The 9,819-nt window shown below is 44.2% G+C and overlaps 1 pseudogene; it reads left to right on the top strand.

The window, feature by feature from the left end:
- Nucleotides 1–5,480: 5,480 nt before the first annotated feature.
- LOC113074561 (trace amine-associated receptor 4-like) lies at nt 5,481–6,504 on the top strand (annotated as a pseudogene).
- Nucleotides 6,505–9,819: the final 3,315 nt, after the last annotated feature.

Genomic DNA, 9,819 nt, shown 5'->3' on the forward strand with positions numbered 1-9,819 from the left:
TAGCGTCTATCCGCAAACTGAGGATGACGTAACTCACGCACTCCAAATCATAGACAGTAAAAGAAATGGACACAGCGACCCCATTGGAACTCAATTGAGACAAATGAAGCCCAGTTTTAGCGTTTTTTAGCACTTCCGTTTCTGACGCGCAGACTCAAACGAAGCTTGACGACGTCAGCAACCTGTCTGACAGATGTAAATCTTCTAATTGGCTGTGCGTGCAAACTGCCATCGTTAATCTTGCAGAGACGGCGAGCTTGAGCGGGGAGTTCTTTGTCGTGAGTGAGCAGGAGTAAATATTCTGATTAATTATTTTGTATAGTATTTTAAAATGTAACGCCAGTACGCCATATTAAGTTAATTGTCTGCGAGCTTCTCCTCCTGTCTGTACGGTAATGCGACAGAGAGCCGAGTGGTTATGACGCAATCGTTAGCCTATTTTTTACAAAAACTGTTTATACGGGACCATAATGTAACATAGAAGGTAATGGAGCCCTTTATACATTGTTGTGTTTCTTTAGAAATAAATAATGGACAAACAGAGTCTTTAAACGCCTCAGATGTAAAGTTATTCGCTGTCAAAGTGACGCCAAAATGAATGGGAGTCAATGGGAATGCTAACGCAAGTGAAGTTCTGCTAAAAGATGGCAGCCCCCACCCGACTTCAACTTCCGGTCGAGTTCCTTGCCCCTTGCTCCAAATGCATAGCGCGCAACACTGATAAATGTCCCACACAACAAACACCCCAACCGATAGTTCCCAAAAACAAAGAAAAATAGTTTTGGGAAGTTCATCATACAAACCCAAGACACAATCAATACTTTTCTCTTCCCAACTTGCTACATTAGGAATAGAGGAGAAATAATATTTCAAGTCAAGACTGATGCAGCAGATGAGTGGTTTTAATCATAGAAAAGAAATGTTCACCGAAGCCAAAACATTGCAGAACTGTGCACATATTATTCCACTTTAGCCTATTAAAGGCTTTTTCTGTATCAAGTGAAAAAAACTGCACATGGAATCTGATGAGAGATTTGATATAGATTTTGATCCTCCTTGATCAAACCATCAATTTTCTTCTGTATGCGAAAGGCAAGAGCTTTAGCGTAAACTTTTAGATCACCTGGGATAAGTGATTTTGTCTGTATCGGAAGCAGTCTAACAGATTTTTCTCGAGCTTTGGCTTTAATATTGGAAAGATTAATTTTACACAACACAGCAGAATGATCAGACAATAAGACTGGTAATATAGAGGTGAAAGAATTAGACTAAATTAGAGATGGACTGAGAAATATGTATCTCTAGTATATATCTATACTAGAGAAAGTCTTATGCCTATTAGAAAAAAAGTAAGTCCTTAGAGATGGTATTCTGAATTCTCCAAAGATCAATTATATTAAGTTTATATATAAATTTATTAAACAACTGGATTGGCAACTGGATTTATTAAGCCAATGGACTGTCTGTTGAATCAGAGTGAAATTTATCCAAAACAAGATTTACGACAGCATTAAAATCACCACCCACCACTAATGGGCAGTCAGTCAACTCAAGTAACATATTGGAAATATTTGTAAAAAATTGTCTGCTTCATTCAGACCATAAATAGAGCGGACGGAGAGAACGGGAAAAACAAATCTACCCTCATCATCACTTCTGGTATGTTCAACCGTTAGCTGTAACTTCCTGTTAACTAAGATAAGCACCCACTTAGTTGTATTAATTGAATAAATGCAGCTGAAACACAGTGCCATTAATATGACAACTGAATGCAATATAATACAAATATTAATATGGTGACTGCAGTATTAATAAGGATTCATTTGTAAGTCTGTTAAAATTGGATCGATGTATATGATGTTCCAGTTCTTGCCAATATCAAGCAACTTAGCACAGTCATTGAAGAGGAGTGGACCAACAATCCACAGGCTGCAATCAACAACCTGATCAACTCTATGCAAAGGATTTGTGTTGCAGTGAGTGAGGCAAATGGTGCTCACACCAAATACTGACTGGTTTTCGGACACCCCCCTGGAACCCCCAATACAGTAAAACTACACATTTTAGAGTGGCCTTTTATTGTGGCCAGCCTAAGGCACACCTGTGCATTAATCATTCTGTCTAGTCAGCATCTTGATATTCCTCTGTCACGTGAGGCAACACAGAAAACAGGGAGAGATCCAATAGCAGGTAAGCAGTTTAATATAGGGCAAATCCAGAGGGGTAAACAGTCCAAGCAGGGTCAAAACCAGAATATCCAACACCAAACATTAACAGGACACGGACACAGGGCAAGGCAAAGCAAGACAAGGGCAAGAGTTGACGGACATGTAAAACGCATTGACATTAAACAAGGACTCCGTAACAAGGACAGAAACAACCCAGGTATTTAAAGACAAGTGCAAACGATGTAAGTGAAAACAGCTGAAAACAATGAACAGTGACGATAAGGGGGAGTGAGACCTCTAGTGGACACCCAGTGATACACAGACCAGACACACTGTGACATAACCCCCCTCTAAGGAGCAGCTACCAGATGCTCCTCAGATACACCAAACAGAACAAAAAGGACCAGGAGGGAGGAGGAACGGAGAAGGTTCAGGGGGAGGGATTGGGCCAGACAAACTAATGGGAACAGACAGGAACATAACAGAACTAAAATACACAAAACAGAAGTCCATAAAGGGCATGTTGAGGCACCCACCAGGGCGGAGCAGAGGACACCACAGCCGTGTGGTCAAGGCCAGAGCCCTCCAGGGTGGAGCGGAAGACCACCACGGCCTTGTGGTCAAAGTCAGAGCCCTCCAGGGCGGAGCGGAAGACCCCCACTGCCTTGTGGTCAAAGCCAGAGCCCTCCAGGGCGGAGCGGAAGACCACCACATCCTCGTGGTCAACGTCGGAGTCCCCCAGGGCGGAGAAGATGACCAACACGCCCCAGTGGTTGAGACAGGAGTCCCCCAGAACGGAGCCGCAGACCACCCAGTGACTTGACTTGGCTCTGGAGGGTAATCGGTGACTGGCCCTGGCTCTGGAGGGTCATCGGTGACTGGCCCTGGCTCTGGAAGGTCCACAAACACCTGACTCGACTCTAGAGGGTCTGCTGGAACCTGACTCGACTTCTGAGAGTCCACCGGAACCTGACTCGACTCCTGAGAGTCCACCGGAACCTGACTCGACTCCTGAGAGTCCACGGGAACCTGACTCGACTCCAGAGAGTCCACCGGAACCCTGACTCGACTCCGGAGAGTCCACCGGAACCTGACTCAACTCTGGAGAGTCCACCGGAACCTGACCCGACTCCGGAGAGTCCACGGGAATCTGACTAGTCTCTGGACTGTCTGTGAAGACCCGAGGTGCCTTGGCTTCGGGCACTGTCTCTGGAATGGTCTCGGGCACCGCCTCGGTCAAGGCATCGGGAGCGACCTCGGACACTGCATCGGGAACGACCTTGGGCACCGCCTCGGCATCGGCCTCGGGAGCGGTCTCGGGCACCGCATCGGGAACGGCCTCGGGCACCGCCTCGGCCTCCGGAACCGCCTCGGGCACCGCCTCGGGCACCGCCTCGGCCAAGGCATCGGGAGCGACCTCGGACACTGCATCGGGAATGGCCTCAGGCACCGCCTCGGTAACAGCCTCAGGAGCGGTCTCGGGCACCGCATCGGGAACAACCTCGGACACCGCCTCGGCCTCCGGAAACGCCTCGGGCACCACCTCGGCCTCCGGAACAGCATCGGTCACCGCCTCGGCCTCCGGAACAGCATCGGGCACCGCATCGGGAACAACCTCGGGCACCGCCTCGGCATCGGGAACAACCTCGGGCACCGCCTCGGCATCGAGCACCACCTCGAACTCCAGAACAGCATCGGGCACCGCCTCGGCATCGGGCACCACCTCGGTCTCTGGAACAGCATCGGCCACTGCCTCGACCTCTGGAACAGTATTGGGCACCGCCTCGGCATCGAGCACCACTTCGTCTCCTCGTCCTCCGTCCTCTATGACGGCGAGTCGGTGGCACCTGGACTGGCGACTCAGGCGTTGAGTCGGCCATCTTGTGCTGTGGCACTGGGCTGGCGGCCATCTTGTGCTGTGGCTCTAAGCTGGCGGCCATCTTGTGCTGTGGCGCTGGGCTGGCGGCCATCTTGTGCTGAGGTGCTGGCTCAGCAGCCATCTTGTGCTGTGGCGCTGGGTTGACTGCCATCTTGTGCTGAGGCGCTGGCTCAGCAGCCATGACGTGAACCGTCTTGGGAACCTCTAGGATCCTCGATGACATCTCGAAGTAGTCGAGAAGGGTGTCAGCGGCCATCTTGGGCGTTGGTGCTGAGCTGGCAGCCATCTTGCCCTGTGGGGTGAGGCTGGCTTCCATCTGGCCTCGTGGTGCGGGGTTGGTGGTTATGCACCGCAGCGGCGTTGGGTCGGCGGCCATCTAATGCTGTGCTTCCTCTCGCCCACCTCCTCCTCGACGACCTCCCCTGGTCCCGCGAAACATGACCAGGCGGATTTCTTTCAAAGCGACCGCCTCTCTCCCGCTCGATGGCTTGGGAAGAAGAGTTAAACGGCATACCGCTGGATCTCGTAGTGGACGGAGTCCTTCTGTCACGTGAGGCAACACAGAAAACAGGGAGAGATCCAATAGCAGGTAAGCAGTTTAATATAGGGCAAATCCAGAGGGGTAAACAGTCCAAGCAGGGTCAAAACCAGAATATCCAACACCAAACATTAACAGGAAACGAACACAGGGCAAGGCAAGGCAAAGACAAGACAAGACAAGACAAGACAAGACAAGACAAGACAAGACAAGACAAGACAAGACAAGACAAGACAAGACAAGACAAGACAAGACAAGGGCAAGAGTTGACGGACATGTAAAACGCATTGACATTAAACAAGGACTCCGTAACAAGGATGGAAACAACCCAGGTATTTAAAGACAAATGCAAACGATGTAAGTGAAAACAGCTGAAAACAATGAACAGTGACGATAAGGGGGAGTGAGACCTCTAGTGGACACCCAGTGATACACAGACCAGACACACTGTGACAGCCACACATGTGAGGTGGATGGATTATCTCAACAAAGGAGATCTGCTTTCTAGCACAGATTTAGACAGATTTGTGAACAATATTTGAGAGAAATAGCCCTTGTGTGTACATAGAAAAAGTCTTAGATCTTTGAGTTCAGCTCATTAAATATGGCATGAAATATTTTATAGAACCACATTTTGCATGAAATACATGATACTCCCATAGTGTATCTAATGCTCACTTATTTTTTCATTTTAATCTCCAGAGTTAATGTTTTTTGTAACTATGGGTAACAGTGTCAGGAGTAGGAGGGTCACTTCAAATATGAGGGTATTTATGAACAAAACTCAGCTGCTGTGACTTCACTGTACTACTGTATATATTTATATTTATCTTCACTAAACAAATGTTGATAATTGTCAGCCTTTTAAGAAAGAAAATCATCTCAGCATTTGGAACAGATGATGACTTCAAATAAGACTCAAACTGAGAATATGTTTCTCTGCTATCCACTCCGGGCAAACTCCTGTCCAAAACTGCATCGTCTTACTGTTGTCAAAGTGGCAATGTATGCATTCTTTGTGCTGATGATCCTCACAACAGTTTTTGGGAACCTGCTGATCATCATCTCAATCTCTCACTTCAAACAGCTTCAGTCTCCAACTCATCTGATCGTTCGCTCTCTGGCTGCCAGTGACTGTCTGCTGGGCTCTTTGGTCATGCCGTACAGCATGGTGCGATCTGTTGAAGGCTGCTGGTATCTGGGAGATTTCTTGTGTAAAGTTCATTCTAGTTTAGACATGAGCTTCTGTATGTCCTCCTTACTGCATTTAAGTTTAATATCTGTTGACAGGTATTGGGCCATTTGTGACCCTCTGAGGTACAGAATGAGGGTCACAAACAACACTGTGATTGTTTTTATTACCTTCATATGGCTTTTTTCTTTTTTGTACAGTTTCTCTGTTGTGTTTTCAGGGATGAGTGCAGTTGGAATAGAGATGCTTATATTGCAGAGTTATTGTGTGGGAAATTGTGTTGTGGTTTTTAACAAGGAGTGGAGTATTATATCTCCAGTTCTCGTATTCTTCCTTCCAGGGATGATCATGAGCTCTCTGTATGTGAAAATCTTCTATGTTGCACAAAAACATGCAAAGGTTATGTCAGAAAGAGTGACTGGAGGGTTGAAGAGCCAAAGCTCTGCTCACAGAGAGAGAAAAGCAGCTAAAACTCTGGCCATTGTAATGGGTGTTTTTTTTGTTCTGCTGGCTGCCTTTTTTTACTGCGTCTGTTCTAGACAGTTTGTTCAATTTTTGGACCCCAGCTGTTGTTTTTGATGCTTTGTTTTGGTTTGCATATTTAAACTCGACTTGTAACCCCTTGATTTATGGATTTTTCTACCCTTGTTTTCAGAAGGCCTTTCAGATTCTCATATCCACTTATATCTGTGGAATCAAGCATTCTAACACATTAATATTTGAATGAATACTGATCTCACACTTATTTCATACATCACAATAAATTTCATATATGCTTTTGCAAATGTGTTCTCTGGAAGCTGTCTTAAAATTTTTAGTAATCTGATGGAAAAGAGGGGCACGCATGCCGGGTTTGCACTATAATCTGCCCCTTTTAGTGAAATTACATTATAAATAGCTTTTAATACATTAAATACATTATTTACATCAAAATAGTCTCCTATTAGAAAACCATTCATCTTTTAGGAGTTTGTTTGGTTTAAATTTCCTGGTCAAGATCCAGGTGATTAAGGGAAGTATCCTCAACTGAACCAAACCTGGTCACATTTGTATCTTCTGATTAAAAACTTAAAAGAGAATAAAGATGTGACTGATAGACTACCAGTTATAATTTGAAAGTTAAAATGTATAGGGATTTTAAGAAAAGCTATCACGTAGCAAACCTGTTGAGTGTGTGTTGACGGTCTTTGTAGTTGTACGGTGGAGCTCCAAAAGTTCAATAATGAAGTGACTCTGAAAAGATTTTTTAACAGTTACAGATAAAAAAAAAAAAAAAAAAAAAAACAAGCTCTTAAAAAATGGAACCATTTATCATCATATCAACTGTTACTTTTGCAGAGAACCTTTAATAATAATAAATCATAGAGAACACTTTACCATTTGGCTGCAATGCAAGCATAGTCTTTCGCTCTGCTCCATTTTTTTTTTTTTAGAAATTGTATATATCCTGCCAGTAATTTTTGAACCAATCTTTATCTATAGCCCACTATGAGAACCCCAGCAGTGAAGGACAATCTCAAAAGAGAGATTGAACAATCAACAATAAAGAAAAAAATCTAAGATAACACCTTCTCAAGAGAGGATCTCGACACTGCTAGCTAACGGTATCAAGTTAGCACTCAAAGAGCAACAGAGTACACGTGATTCAATTGTGGCTTCGACTGTAAGAGAAGTAATAGACTCTGTACTGTCCCCAGCACTCCATGATCCACATCTGAATATACAAATGACAGCACTCAATCTCCAGCCCTTCCTCACCTATCCGGCAGTAATTAAACTACAGCACAAAGGTGAGCGGATGATGTTTGAGTCTCCTCAAAAGGCAGAGGATTTTGTTACTTCACTGTCACTGAAGACATATGCTGTAGCCCTACAAAGCAGCGGGAAGGTAAGTTACACTAGTTAATTTACTTTTGAAATATTGCCCCATCCTGTGCGCTCGTCCACTGACTTGTAAATAATAATATCTTATTTATTTATTTATTTATTTATTTTTTATTAATATTTATTAGACTAGTGGAGAATAGGTTTTGGATCAGTGGGACTTCTAGGGGACATGTCTTGGGTTGCGAGCACACAATAGAGGTTCTGAATATTTTATCATTGAATGTGAAAGGCCTTAATTATCCTATTAAGTGTACCTGTATATTAGAATATTTGCACATTAAATATATTTCCTGTGCTCTGATACAAGAGTCCCATTTAAACAATGTGATGAGGCACATTTTCAAAACGAGTATTACAAACTGCCAGCCTTTTCTTGTGCTCATAATAAAATGAAAGGGGTGCTTATCTTAGTTGCAGTGGTGGACAGTAACGGAGTAGCTTTACTTCGTTACTGTACTTAAGTACATTTTTCAAGTATCTGTACTTTACTGGAGTTGTTTTATTTTGAGTAACTTTTACTTTTACTTCACTACATTTCAAAGCATAATTTCGTACTTTTAACTTCACTACATTTCATAAAACATATCGTTACTCCCTATAATATATCACGTGCTCCGACACGCAGAAGCGGTGTCTGATTCATCATGAACGAACTGAGTCTTTTCAAAATAAACTTTAATCGGATCGCGAATCGCACCAAAACGATTCGTTTACGAATTAGAATGATCCGATTGCAGCTGTTCTGGAGTCGACCACTCACTGATTCAAATGAACCGTTAAGTGCGAGTCTACAGAACTAAGAACCGGGAGATCTGTGAGCGCGCGTGCGTCTGATGTTGCTAAGTTATTAATGTCGAAATTTAGGATTAATTATTGTAACTGAAAAATCATATTTAGGTCAAAATTGTCAGTTGTTTGGGAACTAAATCCGCTGTAAAGAGTGATCTGTTTAAGCCCACTGAAATGCTGACATGCAGACACATCAATCAGCGTCTCTGTGTTTTAGGTTAAAAAATAAAATAAAATAACCTTAAACTAACACAGATTAAATAAAATAACTCATGCATGTCCAAATTCCCCGCTACCGTAATATTAACAGTTTTATTAAAATGCTACCATGACATCTGTTTTTATATTGTGTATTAACAGTAACGTTATACATATGTACATTGTTTGGATTAACTAGACAACGTTAGACAGACATGTTTATTCATAACAGTACTGAAAATAAGTAAATATTGTAGCTGATGCTAAATGTCTAGCTAACAAGCTTGCTGGTGTTAACTTGAGGTAATTTTTATAAATAATGTCCAAATATTTTGTATAATTAGCAAAGATGATTAATTTAGCGCTGTAAACGCGCGTGTGAGGGGCGGAGACGCGCCGCGGAGCGTCAGACGCGCGTGAGGACCAAACACAGCAGAACGGTAGTCACTCCTCTTATTACTTCTCTTTTACTATAGTGATTTATTTTTAGACACGTGATCTGAGTCTTTCATAGATTTGTAGAGTTATTAGAGAAATTGAGTTATTTTATTTTTTTTACATTCTTTGGTCGAAGTTTTCAGCTCGGCACTTCGGAGCCTGTTCGCGACTCGGTTGATTCAGATCGGGACTTCGGAGCCTGTTCGCGACTCGGTTGATTCAGATCGGGACTTCGGAGCCTGTTCGCGACTCGGTTGATTCAGAACGGCACTTCGGAGACTGTTCGCGACTCGGTTGATTCAGATCGGCACTTCGGAGCCTGTTCGCGACTCGGTTGATTCAGATCGGCACTTCGGAGCCTGTTTCGCGACTCGGTTGATTCAGATCGGGACTTCGGAGCCTGTTCGCGACTCTGTTGATTCAGATCGGCTCTTCGGAGCCTGTTCGCGACTCGGTTGATTCAGATCGGGACTTCGGAGCATGTTCGCGACTCGGTTGATTCAGATCGGCACTTCGGAGCCTGTTCGCGACTCGGTTGATTCAGATCGGCACTTCGGAGCATGTTCGCGACTCGGTTGATTCAGAGCGCCACTTCGGAGAATGGTCGCGACTCGGTTGATTCAGATCGGCACTTCGGAGCCTGTTCGCGACTCGGTTGATTCAGATCGGCACTTCGGAGCCTGTTCGCGACTCGGTTGATTCAGATCGGCACTTCGGAGCATGTTCGCGA

This window comes from Carassius auratus, unplaced genomic scaffold (genome assembly GCF_003368295.1).
Source record: "Carassius auratus strain Wakin unplaced genomic scaffold, ASM336829v1 scaf_tig00015130, whole genome shotgun sequence".
In the NCBI taxonomy this organism is placed as follows: Eukaryota; Metazoa; Chordata; class Actinopteri; order Cypriniformes; family Cyprinidae; genus Carassius; species Carassius auratus.